The sequence below is a fragment of the Cricetulus griseus genome, chromosome 2 (assembly GCF_003668045.3).
Source record: "Cricetulus griseus strain 17A/GY chromosome 2, alternate assembly CriGri-PICRH-1.0, whole genome shotgun sequence".
Taxonomy (NCBI): domain Eukaryota; kingdom Metazoa; phylum Chordata; class Mammalia; order Rodentia; family Cricetidae; genus Cricetulus; species Cricetulus griseus.
The window spans coordinates 379,560,886-379,581,197 of record NC_048595.1 but is presented as its reverse complement, the minus strand read 5'-3'; the positions used below and the strand labels follow the sequence as shown (position 1 = coordinate 379,581,197).

The 20,312-nt window shown below is 44.2% G+C and overlaps 2 pseudogenes; one reads left to right on the top strand and one right to left on the bottom strand.

Annotated features, from left to right (window-relative positions):
• Positions 1-230: 230 nt before the first annotated feature.
• LOC100774988 lies at positions 231-4,592 on the top strand (annotated as a pseudogene).
• Positions 4,593-12,271: 7,679 nt separating this feature from the next.
• On the bottom strand, positions 12,272-16,853 carry LOC100753440 (annotated as a pseudogene).
• Between the last annotated feature and the right edge of the window lie 3,459 nt (positions 16,854-20,312).

Sequence of the window (20,312 nt, the reverse complement as noted above, 5' to 3'; positions counted from 1 at the left end):
AGAGAGGGCAGAAAACTATGAGGCTGACTTTCCCCGCCATTCTCTCACCCCTCCCTGCACACCCTGGCTGAATAATAAACACAGCTACTTGGCTCAAGGCAGAGAACAAAGTGCAGCCTTCTCCCTTTCATAAGGGACCAGGTGCCCAGTGTGTCCTCAGAGTGTCTCTCCTGATTCTGGGCATCTGGAGCAGGCGTCCCCCAAACAGTCTGGAAAGCAGTGGGGCAGCCATGGCACTGCTGATTGGAGATGGCCTGTGGTCTGTGGTCATATTCACGACCATCTTCCTGCTTCTGGTGGACCTGATGCACCAACGCAAGTTCTGGGCTGCCCGCTACCCTCCAGGTCCTGTGCCACTTCCTGGGCTGGGCAACCTGCTGCAGTTGGACTTTGAGAACTTGACATACAGTTTTTACAAGGTGAGAGATGGTGGTGGGGGACAGTAGATATCATGATGCCTTAGCAGCACATTGTGGTACTGAAGCCACAGGGTAGACAGGAAGATGGCCCCCAAGAGGAAGGAGGTTCAATGGTTTCCTCACGGCAGCTACTCCTGTGCCTGAGGACACTGTGGACTTACTAAGAGCAGAGGCACAGTGTGGAAAGACCATGGAGACAGGCATGGAGTATGGTTGGACTACAGGGCATAAGTCAGGGAGGCCAGCTCAGGTCCCATGAGATCCCATCAGTGGATGAGTTCTCAGGAACAGGGACGTGGGTGGACATCAGAGTCCAGTGTAGCCTGTCAGTCAGCAAAGCAGAGCTGGGAGAGCGGCTGTGTGAGTTATAATCTCTTGCTGCTGTGTGGTCTCAGGCCTTGCTGCCCACATCACGATCTTGAAATTCCTATTGTATGAAGAGCTATGAAGGGGAAAGGTCACTGCTGAATGACCTATCTACTATGTGACCTTTGCTGCATTTAGAGGACAGGATTGACAGTCACAAGGTGCCAAACCTCAGTTATACCTGTAGGTCAGTGAGAGAGCATTTGTCCATCAATAAAGAATACTATACCAATGAACTCGTGTGTGTGCCTGTGTGTGTGAGCTCACACACACACACACACACACACACACACACACACACACACACACACGTACATATGGACACACTAACAAAGATGCACACACATACACAAGCACATGGAGGAAGAAAAGGGAGGGAGAGAGCAGCGGTGGGGGCGGGGGTATTGAGCTTGGATCTTCAAGTCTGCCAAATCCCTCCACTTCCTAAGTGCTCTGTCCCTCTGCTTCAGCTTCGACAGCACTATGGAGATGTCCCCAGCCTACAGATGGCCTGGGAGCCTGTGGTCGTAGTCAATGGACTGAAGGCGGTGCGGGAAGTGCTGGTGAACTGTGGAGAGGACACTGCTGACCGCCCTCCAGTCCCCATCATTAGTCACTTGGGCTATGGGAACAAATCAAAAGGCAAAGAGCTTTAGTGGGGACAAGGCAGAGAGAATAGGGCTTGAGGAGCAGTGAACAGAAGATGCACGGGGCCTAACGCAGGGGTGTGGTCAGGCAATGGAAGAACAGTCACTGAAATGGAGGGTGGAGCCTCCAAAATGGCAAGTACTCATATGTGGTAGCAAAGTGCTGGGCACTGATGGCTAAGACTGACCACAGGGAAATACTGGGAGAAGAGGAGACAGGGCAGCCAGGTATCCTTGGTTATACACAGATGTCCCTGCAGGTGTGCTGTTAGCACCCTATGGACCCGAGTGGAGAGAGCAGCGTCGATTCTGTATCTACCATGCGAGACTTCGGCGTGGGCAAGAAATCACTGGAGCAGTGGGTGACAGAGGAGGCTGGTCACCTCTGTGATGCCTTCACCCAGGAGGAAGGTAGGTGACAGGTGAGAGATGGAGATGGGGCAGGCACTTATGAGCAATATCATGACTTGCTTGCATCTCTGCTCCTAGGACATCCCTGTAATCCCATCACCCTCCTGAATAAAGGTGTATGCAATGTGATTTCATCCCTCATTTATGCCCATCGCTTCGACTATGGAGACCCTTTCTTCAACAGGCTGCTCAAGACGTTACAGGAAACTTTTGGAGAGGGCTCTGGCTTCATTGCTGAGGTGTGAGGCTCAGGGCAGTGTGCATGGTCACTGCTGTGCTGTAAAGGCTATCAGATGAAAGTGCATTCAGGGTGCATAGGGACAGGGCCTTGTGTGAGAGTCAAATGCAGGGGCAAAGGCTTGGACCTTGGCAAACCTCAGATAACAGGAGGAGATGGGTGGACTGTAGGGGACAGTGTAAGCCACACCCTGACAGGCGTGGTCAGGCACACCTGAAGCCAGCTTCTAGCAGGCGTGGCTTACACTGTCCCCTACAGTGGACTAAGGCCAAGTGCTCTAGAAACGGGGTGAACCTCTACTCCCTTAAACCTCAGATAACAGATGAGGGGTGGTTTAAGGCCAAGGGCTCTAGAAACGGGGTGAACCTCTACCCCCTATCTACACAGAGACCACACAAGCTTGTTGGATTGACAGATAAAATAGTCATTTTGTTCACCCTGGGTTACAAGACAGTCTACAGCCTGGAATTGAGGAAGAAGCAGGTTATGGGAGGGGGCAGTCTGTGAGTCCTTTGTGGGAGAGCTTGGGAACTAAGACTGGTCCATGTGAACACTGAGATGTTACAGCATCCAGGGGCAAGAGAGATGGATGGTCAATGCATAAATGAGCTTCTCAAGCAAGCCTGGGACCTGATCTAGACCCCTGGGACCCATGTAGGACATAGATCTTAATCTACAAATTGTTCACTAACCACCAAGAAGAGGCTATTATGCATGTGTGTGCACATGTACACACTCATATGTACTCACAGAAATAACATAACGTTTAATTAGCAATAAAAGCAACTAGACCTGTGCTGTTTCCTACACAGATGATGAACGCAGTCCCTGTACTTCTCTGCATCCCTGGGATGCCTGGCAAAGCCTTTTCCAAGCAAAAGGCATTGATGGACTCCCTGCATAAGTTGTTGATTGAGCACAAGACAACCTGGGATCCTGCACAGCCACCCAGGGGTCTGACAGATGCCTTCTTGTCTGAGGTGGAGAAGGTGAGGACAGCTATAAAGATGGGGCTAGTTTTTTGGTCTGCAGTGTACTGTGAGTTGTGATGCCAGGCAGGAGGGGGGTGGTTATATGTCATCCATGGACCCAACACCTGGGGTGCATGAACACATTGGTATAAGATTTTGTCCTTATTCCCTGTGTCCCTGAGCCTAACTTCTCTGCTGGTCCAGGCCAAGGGGAAATCTGAGAGCAGCTTCAATGATGACAACCTGCACCTGGTGGTGGCTGACCTTTTCACTGCAGGAGTAGTGACAACCTCAACCACACTGTCCTGGGCCCTGCTCCTCATGATCCTGCACCCGGATGTGCAGAGTGAGCCTGGCTGGGCCTGGGAGGGAGCATAAGGGAATAAAGATAGAAGTCCCTGAGAAGCTGGTGGCTCCAGCATCAGCTTGACCCAGACTCCCACAATTCTGATGGGAGTCTTAACTCAACTATTAACCCAGTGGTGGAAGGTCAAGGAAGAGTCACCAAGGAACTGCTTCACTGAGGAGATGCTCTCTCTCCAGGCCGTGTCCAACAGGAGATTGATGATGTCATAGGACAGGTACGGCGTCCAGAGATGGCAGACCAGGCCCGCATGCCCTACACCAATGCTGTCATTCATGAGGTGCAGCAATTTGGAGACATTGTCCCGTTGAATGTCCCACATATGACGTCCCGTGATGTTGAAATACAGGGCTTCCTCATCCCCAAGGTATGCATGGGCACCCTTGTCACAGGATCACAACCAGGCAAACAAAGGCTGTAAGACCAAGACCACCACATCCTGGATTTCTACATGGTGAAGGGAACAACTTAAGTGTTAGTACATCACAGCCATTACCCAGGATTCCCCAGTGAGGGGGGATGTCCAGTGAAATAAGCCTCAGTGTATTTTAGGGAACACTGCAGGTTCTATTTGGGTACTTATGGTAGTTTTCTCACAGGGCCTTGAATGGTTCCAGAAAAGGCACTGAGAGGCTCTGAGTTTGAGATGAATAAAAGAATCCTGTGTGTGCAGGAAGAGTTTGTGTATGTGGTCATGGTAACCAGGGTATTGGCAGCCCCACCCAACTCCATGCTCACACATGTGTCTCCTGCCAGGGGACGATCCTCATCCCCAACCTGTCCTCGGTGCTGAAGGATGAGACTGTCTGGGAGAAGCCCCTCCACTTCCATCCTGAACACTTCCTGGATGCCCAGGGCCGCTTTGTGAAGCATGAGGCCTTCATGCCATTCTCAGCAGGTGCTGTGGGGTGCCTGGCTCCATGTCTCTTCCTAGGGTGCCTGGAGGGTGGAGCATCAACCAGACCCCAGACTGACTGAGCCTCTCTCCCACTCAAAGGCCGCAGAGTATGCCTGGGGGAGCCCCTGGCCCGCATGGAGCTCTTCCTCTTCTTCACCTGCCTCCTGCAGCGCTTTAGCTTCTCGGTGCCTGATGGACAGCCTCGGCCCAGCGACCAAGGCATCTTCACATTGCCAGTTACCCCAGTCCCCTATGAGCTCTGTGCAGTCATGCGCTAGCAAGGACAGCAGCTCCATCCTTCTCCCCAGCTTGTGCTGCATGATGTCCAATAAACCAGACCTGTGGCTGCCACTCAGATTCCTGGACCTCCCCCATCCTTGTCTCCACTGTGTCCCAAGACCACAGTCTACAACCAGTCTTTCCCCTCCTCCTCAGACCTCCCCTATGAGCAACTCAGTGCTGTGAGGAAAGTGTTTACTGAGCCAAGAACAGTGGCACAGGCCTGCAGTATAGTTTGGGAGAGGCTGAGGCAAGAAGATTTCAAGTTCAAGGCCAGCCTGGGCTATATAACCTGATTACTCAAGGAGATCCTTTCTCAAACAAAGGTGTTGAGTGCAGGTTGTCAGGAGGTGATGAAGAGACCCAGGAGGGAAGGAAAGGGACAATGAGAGGGGGAAGCATTGTGACAAAGTAGGAAGAGAGGTGGCTGTGCTGGTGCTCAGTGATTGACCCTAGGTCACACAGAAAAACCCATGGATGGATGCTGGCTTAGGGACAAACCACAGACAGAAGTCAAGACTCACTGGTTCTTGAGGAAATGTGAATGGCTTGAGCTGGAAATCAGCACAATTCTTGTTTTGGGGACAGATGTTGGTCTAGGTCCCCAAAACCCTGGAGTGCCACAAATGGTAAAGAGGCTCAGGCTTGCTGCAGTGAAATGATGCAGGAGAAAATCTACTGTATCAAAGGTGATGATTCAGAATCCAGGAGGGTGGGCAGGATCCTGCTGTCCTGTCTGGGGCCATCTCTCTAGACCAAGGAGAGTGCTCCCAGCAAGCACTGGGACAGATACAATGGGTATTACTCACTAGCAATGTTCAAGAATCTTGGAGTCTTGAAAATTTGCTGGCTTTTTGGAGTCAAGCAGACTGTTCTGCAGGCATGGAACACATCTCCAGGCTCATCTCAGTCTCTATATAATCAGAGGCCAGACAGCAGCATCTGAAGACCTCAACCTTCATAGTATGCCTTGAGACACAGTTGTGGACAGACACTCATTTTGGTTTTGGTTTGTAACAAAGAAAACATTCTTCCATTGAGTCTCTGTCATAGGAACGTTTGAGAAGCTCCCCACAGCCCTCCAGCAGTAGACCTTTACTTTTGGGATGTACAGGATCAGTCACCAAGCTGGACACCACTTCACAGACCCCTCCTTGCTGCCTACAGGAATAACCACATCATTTTCCCAGTGTCTCCTCTTCTTCTCCCCTTCCCTTTATTTTTATTGCATATGCATGGACACTTGCCTACATGTGTGCAGTGCCCCATGATGACAGGACAGGGCATGGGATCTCTGGAAACTTGCATTGCAGTTGGTTGTAAACCTTCTATGGGTGCTGGGAATTAAGCCTGGGTTCTTAGAAAAGAAGCCAGCTCCTCACTGTTCAGCCGTCTCCACAACCCTCCAATTTCCCCCTTTAATGGTACTGGAAGGTCTTGCTCTAGCCTAGGCAATGTCCTGTAGTTCCCTAAGCTCTGCGTGTGTGGCCTGTTAGATGAGTGACTTTTCTATGTCTCTGGAAGTAGGAGTGCAGTGTGCTTACAGTCCTTAGCCTAACATGACCACTATGCACAGCTCCTGTGGAGTCAGCTCTCACATCATCATGCCCTCCATTGAGTAAGCACCTGGGGATCGAAGAACAGGTGGTAAATGGAGGGAAACCTTCCTAGACTGCTGTGGCCCCTCCAAACTCTCAGAGTGAAAGGAAACATGGGAGCTCAAATCAAGGCAGAGGACAAAGGTCAGTCTTGCTTCCTTTATTGGGAACCAGATGCCAAGTTTCAGCAAGAGGTCTCTTCCCCATTGCTGGTGGGAGTGCAAACTTGTAAGACCACTTTGGAAATCAGTATGGCGGTTGCTCAGAACAATGGGAATCAGTCTACCTCAATTTCCAGCAATTCTGGCCAGGCGTTGGTGGCACGCACCTTTAATACCAGCACTCGGGAGGCAGAGGCAGGGGGATCTCTGTGAGATCGAGGCCAGCCTGGTCTCCAGAGCGAGTGCCAGGATAGGCTCCAAAGCTACACGGAGAAACCCTGTCTCGAAAAACAAAAAAAAGAAGAAAGAAAGAAAGAAAGAAAGAAAGAAAGAAAGAAAGAAAGAAAAGATCCAGCAATTCCTCTTTGGGGCATATACCCAAATAATGCACATTCATACAACATTTATGTTCAACCATGTTCATAGCAGCATTGTTTGTAATAGCCAGAACCTGAAAGCAACCTAGATGCCCCTCAACTGAAGAATGGATAGAGAAAATGTGGTACTCCATTTATGCAATGGAGTACTACTCAGCAGAAGAAAAAAAAAAAAACAATGGAATCTTGAAATTCGCAGGCAAATGGATGGAACTAGAAAAAAACATCCTGAGTGAGGTAACCCAGTCACAAAAAGACAAACATGGTTTGTACTCACTCTTATATGAATTTTAGACCTAGAGCAAAGGGTTACCAGCCTACAATCCTCTTCACCAAAGAAACAAGAAGGACTCTAAGAGAAAAATGCATGGACTCTGGAGAATGGGAAGGGGCAGGATCTCCTGAGGTAACTGGGAGTATAAGGGTAGGCGAGAGGGAGCTGGCAGAATGAGAGGAGAAGAGGAAATGGAAGAGCAGAAATGTTGAGTTGGGGAAGAATAGAGGAGAACAGGATGAGAGATACCATATCAGAGGGAACCATTATAGGTCCGAGGAGAGATCTGGCACTAGGGAGATTTCCAGAGATCTACAAGGATGACACGAACTGACAATCTAGGCAATGGTGGAGAGGCTACTCTAAATGCCCTTCCCCTATAATGAGACTGATGACTACCTTATATGCCATCCTAGAGCCCTCATCCAGTGGCTGATGGAAGCAGAGGCAGACACCCACAGATATACACTGAACTGAACTCTGGAACCCAGCTGCAGAGAGGGAGGAATAAAGATCAAAGGGGTTGGTGACAGCTAGCCTGAACAAGGGGAAGCACATCGACCCCAGACTGCTTTCTGGGAGGCCAGCACAGGACTGATCCAGACCCCTGAACATGGATGTCAGTGAGGAGGCCTCTGTACTCTATAGGGCCTCTGGTAGTGGATTAGTATTTTTCCCTGATGTAAGAAGGGACTTTGAGAGCCCATCCCACTCTTGTCCTGGACACATGGGGGAGGGCCTAGGCCTGGCCCAGGATGATGTGGTGGACTTTGGGGAGCCCCCATTGAGGGCCCTACCCTACCTGAGGAATAGAGGGGAATAGGGTAGGGGGCAGGTGAGGGTTGGGGGGGTGTTGGGGGGAGGGGAGGGAGAGGGAAACGGGATTGACATGTGAGCAAGCTTGTTCCTAATTTGAACTAATAAAAAAAATTTTAAAAAGAGGTCTCCTTCCTAATTTTAGGTGACTTTGGTGGTTGACGTAGGATATTTTTAGAAATCCCTGGAGCAGTGATGTGCCCGTGAGTCAGCTGACTGGAGATGAACTGTAGCCTCTGGTCATATTCATGGCCATCTTCCTTTACCGGTGGAGCTGACGTACTGATGCAAGTTCTGGAATTCCAGTTACCCACCATGCCCTGTACCAGCACTGGGCATGGATCAGAAAAACATGTGGTATAACTTGTACACACACACACACACACACACACACACACACACACACACACACAGAGTAATTAAGAGCAACCTCAATCATGGCACTTCTAGAAGCACACAGTGGTGCTGAAGCCACTGGACAAACAGGAAGCTGGACCCCCAAGTAGCAGACTTAGATACTGCCTGGTGATAGGCTATGGAGGGTCTGAGGACACTTTGAACTTTCTTAGTGCAATGTGTGCATGGAATAATCAGGAAGTAAGATAGGACATGGCAGCTGATTTGGCATCTGGTTGCAAAGGACACAGTCATGGATATTCAAGTCTCCTCTGATCCTGATAATGGATGAGATCTTGAGGGTGTGGGAGAGGGATCAGAGTCTAATGTAGCATTTTCGTCAAGAAAACAAATGGAGAAAGAGGCTCTGTGGTGTTGACCTCAAGGAACTAGCTTTATTTGCATATGGTAGGATGCTAAGAAGCCCAATTGCCACTCCCAGGCTCTGGCAAGGTCACATCTGGGTGCTCATATCTGATAGAAGTCCTTGGTTGAACTCACAAGATGTGACATCCTCAGCCACAAAGTACAAGATCTCATGCTGTGTAGATCAGTGATCCACGGGAGGTCCTGGGTACAATAAGTAGCAAACTCCCAAGACACGAAGGCTTGTGTGCCAAGCCTGACTCTTGCAGTCTGATGGACCTCTACCTTGGAGGCGCTCTGACCCTCTTCTTCAGATCCCAAACTCCTGTAGAGATGTGTCCCACTTACAGATGGCCTGAAGCTGAGGTCATGATCAATGGATGGGAATCCATGCAGGAGTCACTGGTGCAAACCATCTGCTAGGTCCATCTTTGACCATCCAGGTGTCATGCGCAGCTCTAAAGACAAAAGATTGTGTGGGCAGAGGTGGGCATGGGGCTTACTGTGTTCAGGCGATGAAAGGGAACAAAATGGAACACAAGAGACATGTGCTACTATGTGGTGGCAACAATTTTGGAAGACCCATTGGTGGAACTGTACCCAGATAAGAAGAGGAATGTGGGTAACAGAGGACCGCATAGCTAGGTCTCCTTGGTTACACTCTGACCGTGTGTGTTCAGGTGGGCCTTCTCACCTTATGGATCTGAATGATTTTGTCAACTCTGCCTGACCAAGAAATCACTGGAGCAGTGGGTGACTGAGGAGTCCACTGACTTCCTGTTCCTCCACCTCTGTTACCAACCTGGCTGCTAGGTGACGTGTAAAGGAGTCGCATATAGTGGGAATTTTCTTTGGGCCACCAATCAGATCCCAAAATAAAGACATGGATACTTATTATTAGTTATGAATGCTTATCCTTAGGTTAGGCTTGTCCCACTAGCTCTTTTAAATTAATGTAACCCGTTTTTATTCATCTACATTTTGCCTTGGAACTTTTGACCTTTCTTTCATCCCATGTATCCTACTTTCTTGCTTCCTCTGTGTCTGGCTGGCTGGCCCCAGAGGTATCCCTGTTGTCTCCTTTTCTTTCTTCCTTGAGCCTAAATTCTTCCTCCTACTTATTCTCCGAACCTGGAAGTCCACATATACCTCTACCCTCACTACTGGCCACTCTGCTTTTTCTTTGACCAATGAGGTGCCTTTAGCAGACAAGGCAAAATAGCAACACATGTTTACATAGATAAACAAATGCAACACATCTTCATATAGTTAAACAAATATTTGGCTACATAAACAAATGCAACATATCTTTGCATGCTTAAACAAATATTATGCAACATTTCCCCTTTTGTCTAAATAAAAAGAAAGGTTTTAGCTTTAACATAGAAAGAATATATACAGTAAGAACAATTGTCAAAGTAAGAATTGCATTTACAACATCCAGTCCCATTTGCATTTGGCAAATTCAGAAAAAATACTACATTATCTATCCTATCTTGGTGAGTCTAATTTGGTGTCTATATAATGTACTTTCTATCTTAACTTGTATTACCAACTCCAAATTACCTTTTTAGACCCCCAAAACATTTTAGATAAACAATTTAAGATTTTATGTTTCTCTGCCTTTTAAACTTTACATCTCTTATGTAAGTTCTTTTCTGAATTTGCTAAAAAGGAAAAATATAGCTATAACTACCTTGTCTTCTACTCCATCAGAGACCTGAGAAGGATACAATATTATCTGAGGAAACAGGAAGTGCAGAGCAAGCAACTTAGAAATGACAGAAGCAGCTGCTACCTGGACAGTCACACAAGGTTCCTCTGCACCATTGGGGCATAGTATCTGACAGACATTTTGGTAAAGCAGTAATTTTGAAGGACTGTCCCACCTTGTCTTGGCAAAGTTTGGCAGTCTTTTCTCCTCTGTGTCCTGGTTGTCCAGTTTGTATTGTATACCGTTTGCAGTCAAGGCAAAGGCAGTGTCTACAGCCCAAGTGGCTATCTTTGCCACAATGAAAGCACACTCTGTATCGAGGTTCTTTGATGCCCTTCATCCTATTATAAATTAGATTGATATTGCTACGAGCAGATGTGTTGTACTGTCATGAAAAGCCTTAGGTTATTAAACATCTTAAATGCCATATTCTTATAGGTCTCTGAAGCATTTGAAGATCACCTATGTAACATGTAACTGTTTAACCTTGAAAACATATGTAACATGACTACAAGTTTGTTTGTTATAGATGATTAAGTACTAATATTCATTTATTAATTATCTTAAACAGTTTGTAATAATAGCTTTCCAGGACTAAAACTTTACATTATATTTTTAAATGAGCAGCATAAGTATAATACCTTAAACAAGAGTATATACAGTATAAGGAAAATAACTTGTAACTCTATACAAAAAAAAAGCATACCAATGTAAAATATTTGAGATGAATAGTTATCTTTTTATCCTACATTCCTATATACCAAATAAATGATAACAAAAATCCATAACCCAGCAAATGACCAAAACCCACCACCCACTTCTTAGGAATGTGGACATTATGTTCTCTAGACTGCTTCTTTTTGTATGGGGACAATGGCATACCCAGGGGAACCTGAGAAAACTAGGTATAACATTTGTTATCCAGTCTCTGTGTAATGCGAAAGTGCAAGACTTATCTGAAATTCTGTGAGGTTGGAGCATCTTAGCTAGCAGCCTTGAAGTTGTTCTGAACACAGAACTCTGAGGAAACTGCAACAGAGACACTCTGAAAGGCTGACCCATTTTCCTTGGTGTCTGACCTCCTTGCTCTGAAAATCCACAAACATTCAAAAGTCACTTAAATATCTGCTTTAACAGAAGAATGGATTGTGTCTAGCACACAAGCCAGCCAAAGCTGATATTTTTGTTTTATGTCTGAGCAGGTAAAAGACACCTGTCAACTTTTTTAAGTTTGTTTAGACTGTATAACCAAACCTGTATCCATGCCATATGAAAGGAAGGTATGTAATAATAATTCATAAGGACTCTATAACCAACAAGATTTATTACATACCATCTCAGAGATGTTCCCATGTCAAGGGATCTGCATATACATCGCCTGTCTTGTACTTTTTCTAGGTTTATTTCTTTTTGTCTGTAGCCAAGATTTTCAGGGAGTCTCCCCCAATCATATATAGACCCTATTAATTTTGAAGGAACCCACAGGCTGTCATTTCCTGAGGAAACAAAAACAAAACCTCTCCCCAACGCAATATATTTTCTGAATTCCATTTTAAAGTTAACACATCCATAAAGTATCTAAATAAGTTAAATTCAGCAATTCCTTTTATAATCCCATGTCTCTCAGCAGATGCTATTGTCTCTTCAGCAGTCAAAACATTCAAAATCAATAAAGCGCCACACTGGATCCAGACTCCATGTGTATTTTCTATCTTTCAGTGGCTTATTCTTTTTATATTACTTTACTCTTTCTTTAAAGAGTTTACATAATTATTTTAAACTATTTTTCCTTATGACTGTATATACCCATTATGTTTTCTTTCTTAACACCTACACCCACTGTAACCTTTTTTTTTTTTTTTTTTTTTTTTGGCTTGGTCAAGCAACTTTAATCAAGTTCATGGTCAGCTGAACAAGTGTGACTCCAAGAAAAGTCCTGTACCATCCTGTATGTGCTAGAACTGTCTTCACTGTTGTCACTTGTAAGGTGTCGAAGGTGGGACCCGTTCGTGAATCTTCTTTCTCGTGGTGGAATAGAGAACATATTGCTCTGGAGTGCCACTCATGTTGAATTTGTAGTTTGCCCAGAGGAATTTACGAGCACTAGGTGGCTTTGTTGTTGGAGGGTCTTCAGTCATGCAGTGAAGCCAACGGTGCCATTCAGGAGGACCCATGCTTCCATCCACATCGCAGAATGTGTTTTGCCGTTCATTTCTGTGGTATAGATGACCCATCGGTGACGGCCAAAAAATTGCTTGTTGTCCTCATAGCATTTGTTTCCGTATTTGTCTTCTCCCACCAAGGTACCAAGCCTTATATCATTTGCCCTGAAGAAAATCTTTAGGAAGCCCCGCAGGCTGCTGTGGCTGGTGACCTGCTGCAGTCCGTGCCTCAGGACCTCACTGTAACTTTTTTAAAGATCTTTTCCTTCTGGACATGTTTTACTGTAGAGCTGTAGTATTCTCTGACTGCATCATCCAAACTTTAAACTGCCAAGTGGCAGCTCATACCTCTGCCTTGAAGCTCTGTGGGTTGGCTCTGCCCCTCCTCAAGTCCACGAGAGCGGAGCCTTATGCCCGCAGGCCTGCCTGAGAGCTCCTTTTAATGGGGAGCTGTGTTTAACCAAGACCTGCATTTAATGGCCCCAGCTCTAGGAAACGGTTTTTACTGAGCTTGTGCTGTGGTACTTATTGTGCCAGCGGCTCAAATGCCCTGATGCACAGCAGAACCTCTTAAAGGTGCGGCATCCTTTTGCCCCTCCCTATTTTGTTCAACTTTCTGAGGCCCTATGGAGAAATTTGAGCTCCACATTGGGTGCCATTTATACTTGAAATTTTCTTTGGGCCTCCAACCATCTCCCAAATAATGACACAGAGACTTATTAATTATGAATGGTCAGCCTTTGTTTAACTTGTCCAACTAGTTCATACAACTTCTTTGAAAACAACAGCTGAAAATATTAGAAGAATGTTTGAGAGAGAATACTGGCTCCCTTGTTGAGGTAGGTGGCTCAGGACAGCCTGCAGAGCCACTTCTATGCAGTCTACCCTCCCAGAGAAAGATGCATGTCAAGGCCATAGGATAGGCCTTCTGGGAGTCAACTACAGGAAGAAATGCCTTGGGCTTGACAAACCTCTGAAAACAGGAGGGAAGAAGTGGACCAAGGTCAGGTCCCTAGAAAGGGAGAGAACCTGTGCCCTCTTTCTACATGGAAACCACACAAGTCTGTGAGATTTTGAGGGTAGAATATTCCTTCTACTCACCCTGAGCTGCAAGAGCCTAAAGGCTGGAGCTGAGGAAGAGGCAGGTTTTGGGTGGAAACAAACTCTCATGGGCCCTAGTAAAAGAGGTTGGGAACTGAGACTAGTTGAGGTAGACACTGGACAGAAGCAGCACACAAGGCCAGGCAGATAGTCAGTGGGTAAAGGAATTTGGCAAGCAAGCCTGTAGACCTGATTCAATCTCCAGAACTCATTAGACTTGGAAAGAACAGATTCCATCAGTGTTTACTGTCTTCTACCTTCTCTTAATGGCAAGTATGCCTACATTCACACACACACTCACACACACTCACACACACACACTCACACCATGCAACATCTATACCATACATACACACATATGCATGTACACTATGCACACAGTCTTATAAATATATACACACTATGAACAAACATGCAACATACTCCTATGCGTGCTAGGACATGAACATGTTCATACAACATAAGCACATACTAGATGCATACTGTGACAGTATTTCTTGCTGAAATAATTTCAGATTTAACTAGAATTTGATTTCCTTGATGGAAAATCCCACGGAAAATTACCCAACTATATTCTAGGGAACCAGAGGTCAAAATGCCACAGCTATCTTATCTTAGCTTCTATTGAATTGCCTGTTTGTGCAAACCCAATGACCATGGCATCTTCCTATAGCCAGTCAGTCCTATACCAGTTCTGTGCAGCAGTCAGCCAGCAGGGGCACTAATTGCAGTCCTTCTCAGATTGGTTGACTGATAAGCAATGAACCCATCTTATGGTGCCATTCTGTGTACTGATCAAACTGCAGTTCCTGTCTGTGCTGGGTCCTCAGCCACCTTCTACATTCAGTGTTTATCAATTGCCTCATCCTGTCCCAATGGGAACCTTGAATTTTGAGGGAAAATGTAACCAACAGCAGTGGCACAGGCCTTCAGTTTCTGCACTAGGTAGGCTGAGGCAGAAGGTTTGTGATTTCTAAGCTAGTGAGGGCTACAGAGAGAGTATGTTACTTAGTGGAACACAAAACAAACCAAGGAAAAAACAAGAAAAATGGGAGAGAGAAAAAGCCATGGCAAGGGTGGGAGTTACAAAGAAGGGAGGGAAGGAAGTAAGGATTAAAGATGGATGAGAAAGGACACAGGGAAATCCAGAAATAAGAAAAAGAGCTACAGCACCCAGCAAATGACAAAAATTGACCTTTTATCACACAAATAGACCCATCAGTGGCTGCTGGGTTGGTACCAAACTACTGGCAAAAGTCAAGACTCCGTGAGTCTTGGGGTCACAAAGGTGGTAGGGGGTGGAGTATGAATGGCTTTTGTGGATAATTAGCACAGTTCCTGTTTGGGAGACAGATGTTGATGAAGGTCCCCAAGACCCTGAGCTGCCACAAATCGCTGATATTTGTCACACAGAAATAGTTGTTGTCCTCACAGCTCAGACCTGTTGCTGTTGGTGGACACAGAGGAGAAACAGCAGTAAAGACAGGTGACAGGCCAGAGCCCAAGAAGGTTGGCATGATCCCTACTGTCTAATCAGAATAGAGTGCTCCCAGTATGACATGTGTAGTTGGTATCACTGACTGTAGGGAAGCATAATAACCCTTGTCTCTTCAAAATTTTGGTTTGGGTGAGTACATTGGGAGGGTCATTCTGATGATACAGGGTATCACACCAGGCCATCCTTAGACATGAGACACTCCCTAATGGGTCTCCAGAATCCCAACCTGGTCTAAACAGCATGTCAGAGAGCAGAACCCCAGCTGCATGTGCTTGGCAAGTGCTCTACCAATGAGTTACATCCACACTTCTATTTTTTTTCCTTTTTCTTTTGAAAGTCTTGCCTAAGCCTCATTCCCACTTGGTGTGGATACAAATGATGCCTCTTCCACCATATTCAAGCTGTGTAGTAACAAACTTATTGGCCACACTACAAACAATCACTTTGTAGAGGGCCCTGTTATCGCATTAAATATTGTCAGAGTATATTGCCTATAATTTAAAAAAGCACCACAGAGGAAGAATGACATGTCACGATGCCCATATTCCCCCCTCATCTCACCTCTTCATGTAGGCAGTGTGTCCTACTTAGCTTTGATTGTCAACTTGACACAGCCTAGATCATCTGTAACAAAGGCCTCAACCGAGGAATTTGCCTAGAAGACTGCCCTGGAACTGGAGTTACGGGCAGTTGTGAGTCATCTCATGAGGTGCTGGGAACTGAATCTGGGTCCTGTGGAAGAACAGTACATAGTCTTAGCCACGGAGCTTCCTTCCAGCCTATATATTTTATTTTTTTATATTCTGTATTTAACTTTGCTTTTTATATTATAATATTAACATAAGATCATAGTGAACAAGGAAAGAAAGGTTACAGCATTAAAGGGTTGTATTTATTAGTCAAGTTGACAAGAGTTAATGTGTCTTAATTAGCTTTAAGTGTCAACTTGACACAGCCTAGAGTTGTCTGAAAGGAAAACTCCACTTGAGGAATTATCTAGATCAGATTGGCCTGTGGATATTTCGGTGCAGAATTATCTCACTTATATAATTGATATAGGAGGGCTCAGCCCACTGTAGGTGGCACCAAGCCTTAGGCAGGTGTTCTTGGGTATTTAAGGAAGCTAGCAAAGCATGATCCTGCAAGTGAGCCAGTAGACTGCATTCCTCCATGGTTTCTGTTTCAAGTTCCTGCTTCAGTGTCTGGCCCAACTTCCCTCAGTGATGGACTGTGTCTTAAAAGTGTAAATGAAATAAGAGCTTTATTCCCTCAGATTTTCAGCATTTATCTCAATATCTGACCCTGGATTTTTATTAATAAGATTAGGATCCCACTTCATCTGTCATCCAACTTTTGGGGCACCGATTTACAAAAAAAAAAAAAAAAAAGCTGCTTGCCTGTGGCTTTGTAGCAACCAGCACGCACCTGGGTCACTGCCATACTACCTAGGTTTTCTTTTCTTTTTTCCCAAGCCTTCTGAAGGAGTTTGGGATTTTTATGTTTCAGCCTATCTGCAGCAAATTCCATGGGAGCTTGGGATCTGAACACTGTCAGGTTAGCCATTCATTACCAGCCAGCTCTGCCTTTAGTCAGCTCCCACCACACGTGCTTCTTTCCCACAATCCCCTGTGTGCATTTTTTAGACTGCAGATTCCCTCTCCCAGTGGGTTGTGTGCTTTTCCTGGACCTCCTTGAGATGCTGCCAAACTAGGTAGATGCCTTGAAAAACAGTTTGGGCTTCTACTGTTCTACGCAGCAGCAGTCAGCCTTATACTTCACCATCATCTTCACTGTCATCGTCAGCAGACCTAGTGAGACAACTGGGAATTTCTAAAGAGGGAATGAGAGTGACAGACAGAGAGATACAAAGAGAATTTTTCCATGTTAAAAATGGGAAACACTATTATGATGGAGGGAGTTAGCTCACTGTATAATCACACAATGGATGTTTAAAATGGAACAATTCCATGAGGGGATAATTAACTTAGATTGGATTTGCATCATTTCAATTAAAACATTATTGTTTTAATCATTCTTGTTTTATCCCTAAAAAGGTTGGTTGATACATGAATGTCAGAATAAAAGTCTTGGAAAAACTTATTAAAACATATCATTAGGATATTCAGACACAGACAGAGGAATTCAAAGGGGAACCAATATCAACAGTGCATTATAAGGTTAGAGAGAAACAGCCCAAGTTTTTCAAACAACCCAAGTTAATTTATCCAGTCACAGTACAGGAACTTCCAAAAAACAGGTATCCCAAAGGCTATGAAAGACTTAAATGGACTTCTGTGGAAATGTCAGATTTGAGGAGATTTAAGGAATCAATAATCTCATATGGTACGCCTTCACCTTTTGTGAAGTAGTTGTTAAACTCATTACCAACTTTTGACAGAATTAACCCCCCAAGACTGGAGAGACTTGGTTACAGTAGTATTGGAGCCTGGTCCTCAATTACAGTGGAGGATCTAGTGAAAGATGAGGCTAGGACCATCAAAATAGTGCTAGAGGTATTACAATCTCCCAAGACCAACTTCTTCCAGAGGGAGATTATGCTGATGTACAAAGACAGTCTATATATGGTAACCACACATACCTTAACTCTACACCAAGCAGTAGCTTTGAATACTTCCAACAGAATTGGAGAAGTGGGAAGGAAAATTGAGTCATTTTCTAAAGTTATGCAGGGCCCAAAGGAAGCCTTCATGGATTTCTTACAAAGACTGACTTCAGCAGTAAATAGAATGATACCAAATTCAGAAGCTAGACAAATAAGTGAATCTTTAGCTTTTGAAAATGCTAATTCACAATGCAAAAGAGTAATTAGGCCATCAAAAGCAAGATCAGCACCCTTGGAGGAATGGATCCAAGATGCAGTCAATATTGAATATCATGACCATGAAGATAAATGGATAGGAGAGGTGACTTCCAAAGGTTCCAAGAAAAATAAAAATGTCAAGTTTTTCTATTGTGGCAAACAACGTCACTTAAAATGAGATTGTAGGCAGGTGTTCCTAGAGATAATGTTTTTTCTAAGCAAAACTCAAGCTGAATGCCTCTCCCTTCTGAATTATGCAGAAAGGATGGCAAAGGCAGGCATTAAACAAATGACTGTAGGTCAACAAGGAATAGTCAAGGCAACCCTTTGTTGGCGGAAAATGCATTGAAGGACCTCTTGCAGGCCTCCATGCCTGCAGTCATTCCCTGTCACCATGGGGGAAACTCCTTCCCAGAGCAATTTAAAAAACTAATGCTTATTGTAAAATCCCATAGTGTTCTGGATAATAAAACAGCTTTAGAAGATAAAACAAAAAATTAAGGAGAAACAATACAGCAAATATTTTGGCAAACTTCTATAATGTTCAAAGACTAAAGTTAAAAATAGGAATAAATGTCATTGTGATTGAAGGTCTTATAGATACAGATGCAGATGTAACAATAATTGCACCAGAATTTTGGCATCTAAATTGATCTCTTCAGGAGGTAAATGTTCAGCTTTTAGGGAGTGGACTTTTATCTCAGGTAAAACAGAACATGAGATGGGTTGAGTCAAATGTATAGAGCTAGAAAGACAGAGGAAAATTAAAGCCATATGTGACTAACATAGCAAAGAATTTATAGGGACATGATTTGTTACAGCAATGAAATACCCAGATTAACATTCCTCCAATCCCAGAAACAAACCATAAATTAATGTATGTTTCTGGGAAAATATTAAAATGTATTATAAGGAACAATCAGAGAAAAAAGAACAATCAGGTTGTACAAGAACAGGGACACACAACAACAGCTGTTGCTCTTCCAAAGGTACCAACAGCCTTACCTTTAAAATGGCTAACAGACAAACCAAACAGATGCATTTGACATCAGAGAAATTACAGGCCTTGGAACAGGTGGTACAGAAGCACCTAAATGCTCAGCATACTGAAAAATCTACCAGGCCTTAGAATTCTCCTGTATTTGTTATTTAAAAAAAAATCTGGAAAATGGAGAATGGTAACAGATTTGAGAGCAATATATAAAGTAATTCAGCTGATGGGCTCTCTACAGCCTGGAATTCCTCTGCCTTCTCTATTACATAAAGAAAGGTTTATTATAGTTATTGATTTAAAAGACAGTTTCTTCTCTATACCTTTACAAGAAAAGGATAGAAAACAATTTGACTTCCCGGTACCTGCTTATAATGATTCTCTGTCTGTTAAGAGATATAAGTGGAAGTTTCTCCCACAAGAAATGTTAAACAGCCCTACTCTGTGACAATATTTTACACAACAGTTATTGAAAATGACAGATAAGCAGTTTCCTCAATATATAAAATAGTTTCCCATTATATGTATGATATTTTACTAGCTGATTCAAATGTAGATGCCTTGAAGAAAATGTTTGAAGAAGTAAAGAAAATTTTGCCTTGTGGGGGATTACAAATTGCTCCTGAAAAAATATGAAGAGGACATTCTATTGATTACCTAGGATATAAAATAGGTTTACAAAAAATTCAACCCCAAAATGTACAAATCAGGAGAGATCAATTATAGACTCTTACTGACTTTCAAAAATTACTGGGAGAAATTTCCTGTCTACAGATCACGATTGGAATAAAAACCAAAGAACTGAGTAATCTGTTTCAAACCTTAAAAGTTGACAAGGACTAAAATAATCCAAGAGAAATATCAGCTAAAGCTGGGAGACAATTGTCTTTGGTGAAAATAAATTACAGGATGTGCATGTGGATCAGAGCTTGATTGGATTCTGGTTATTTTACCCTCTATACATTCCCCTACAGGGATTTTAATGCAGAGGGAAGATAATATCTTAGAATGGATATTTTATCCACAGAAACAGAGTAAAAAATAAATACCTGTGTAGAAAAGATTAATGAGCTGATACTAAAAAGAATATTGATATTTTGTTAATTAGCAAGAATAGACCCTGCATAAATTGTAGTACTTTTACTAATGCTGACATTGACTCTTTATGGGCAGAAAATGAACATTGGTAAAGACCTTGCAGTAATTTTGGGGAGTGATTAACCATACATAACCCAAAATCAAGAGACCTCAATTCATAAAAAGAACCAGTTGGGTTCTTCCTCACATTGTACAGGTAACACCAATCTCTGGAGCCCCTACATACTATACTGATGTAAATAAACAAGGAAAGGCAGGCTACAAGTCATGAAGTTTAAGTAAAGTGTCTCAAAGCCCCTATGATTCTGTGCAAAAGTCAGAATTATATGCCATCCTCATGGTATTA